Raw genomic sequence first — 2,602 nt, 5'->3', positions numbered from 1 at the left:
CCGTGGACCCCCGAGCTGCAATGGGGTTGTACAATGGAGGAAAGCACTAGCTGGTAGAGGATAGCACACCTTGGCTCAAGAGTCCCCTCTCTAAAATCCTCTACCTCACCAAACTCGGTATAGCTTCGTAATCACTGCTCTGACATCATCTCATCCGTCCAACAATAAGGTTCCAAAAAGTCCCTTCTCCCATGGATTTCCCCTTCTTTTATAAGAGTCCTCATAGATGACACTTGGCATGTCATGCATACTTATATTTTTTTTATTATTATTTAAAAGCTTGATTATTCACCTACCCATGTGTCACTCTCTCATCAAGGGTCACCCAAAATTATTTACTTAACTTTTTATTTAAAACTAATATTTTCCTCACCTCACAAGATTCCTATTTCTTCTCCTAGTTGTCTCTTTATCCCCCCCTTTTATTCCTTAAATTGTGTTCATTACTTGAAGTCAATTAATGAGTAAAGATTTTATCCCCAATCTACTCCCTAATTTAACTCAGGTTATCTCTTAGATGGATATTCTTATGTTGGTTTTTTCCACATGGAGGTTCTCTACATTTTTCTAAATTTAATTTATTATTCTTATTTTAATTCACCTTCCTCTTCTCTTAATTAGGTTTAATTAGTTTAGGATTAATCTTTATCCTTACAATTATGTCCCATCTTTCCCCTTTTTCCCTAATTAAACTACATAATCTACCTAATATTTTCCAACATGGGAAGGGTAGATTTTTTAAGGTAATCTATTTTATTTCTACCTATGATCCTTTTAACCCAGGTTCTATTTTTTATTTAATTACCTCGGTTTCTAACATCATTTACCCTTGATGTAAATTTACCTAGTTTTCATTTCTTGATTATATTTATCAATTAATTTATTTTTAATGATTCCAAGGGTGCCAAGTTTGGTCGTGCCCTTCAAGAACTTCCCTTGAAGCTCCAAGGGTGCCACGCCTAACAATTTATTAGTGATGCAAAGGGTGAAAAGTTGGTCGTGCCCTTCAAGAAATTCCCTTGAAGTTCCAAGGGTGCCACGCCTAACATTTTATTTGTGATGCCAAGGGTGCCAAGTTGGTCGTGCCCTTCAAGAAATTCCCCTGAAGTTCCAATGGTGCCACACCACTTGCCCTTCAAGCAACCAGTGACTACGAGGGGAAAGTATAGTGCAACGTCATAGACCACTATCATCTCTTATGTTGCCTGATATAGTGAGACTAATGGTGTCGGGGATCAAGGAATCCGCCTTGATGTGCGCCCCCTGGTAAAATCCTCATGAGCGACCCAACTTTGGGACCTACCCTCATGGCATCGTGATCTTCAAGGTGAAGGTGTTTCAACCCTTCCAGCCCAAGTCACAGTGGGAGTTCTAGTGGGTGAGATCACGGACACTGTCCCACCCCTCCCATGTAGTTCCATCCACCTGTACAACCCCATCACCCATATGTGAGTCATTCGGTCAAGCAACTAATCTATGCCTGCAACCATTAACATATCATCATAATATAGTTAAACATATATGGCAGGTTTCAAGATCGACTTAGAATTTCAAAGATAAAATAATATTAATTTTCATCAAATCAGGTGTCATCAAATCGTTATATGCGAGTGCCTCTGATGGTTTCCTACCATACTCAATAGTCATCAGTAACAAGGTTTCTCAACGTTAGTCATTATCATAATAGCATCATTAACAACTCCTAGTCATTTACATCATTGTTCATCGTGAACTAGAACTAATATAAGTAGCCAACGTAAGGAGCACGTCCATCATAGATATCATCAACATAACATCAGTAGAAATAATACATATACATTAAAGATATCATCATCATAATATCGAATAGGAAATAAACACATCCATCACATCCACTAATAGTAGAGTTAAGTGTTTGGATCCCCAACCCGAGGTCCCCAAAGAATAAAGTGTGGGCCTTAGGGCTAAATAAATGTTAATGACATATCATTGTCAGTCAACTAGAGCGTGGCACTACATACACCCCCTCTTAATAATGGACTTCCTCTCGAAGTCCTTGGAATAGGTAAGGAAAACATTGACGCATCTCTTTGGTGTCCTCCAAAGTAGTTATCAGAATTCCATCAAGAGGGCACCATTTGGGTTCTTATATGGAAGATTCTGCAGAACACCTCTCAGTTGGGACCGACTAGAGGATCGAGTATTAATGGGACGGTTTGTGGGACCTTTTGAAATCTTAGAAAGGAAAGGGTCGGTGGCATATAGGCTTGCCTTACCTCCATCTTTAGCACGTATGCATGATGCGTTTCATGTTTCTGTTTTACGTCATTATATTTCAGATCCTTCGCATGTTATTGACTTTGGTCATTTGCAGCACCAAGCTTGTTTGAATTTGAATTTACAATGATTGGTAATCACATAATAGTAATAAGCACATAAAAAAAAATAGGTTATATCTTAAAAATAATTTTAGGATTCACGTTGGTGAATCATGCTAGCCATAGTTGATCAATTATGAATCACTAACAATTAGTTTGAAATGATTCTTCCTTCATTATCCATACTAGTGATTCTCTTTTAAAAAGAAAAATCCCCCACCCCTCATATTTGGCTATCAATGCAG

This window comes from Pinus tabuliformis, chromosome 7, assembly GCF_031772625.1.
Source record: "Pinus tabuliformis cultivar Carrire ecotype Pingquan chromosome 7, CPIR1, whole genome shotgun sequence".
Taxonomy (NCBI): domain Eukaryota; kingdom Viridiplantae; phylum Streptophyta; class Pinopsida; order Pinales; family Pinaceae; genus Pinus; species Pinus tabuliformis.
This window is presented reverse-complemented; position numbering follows the sequence as displayed.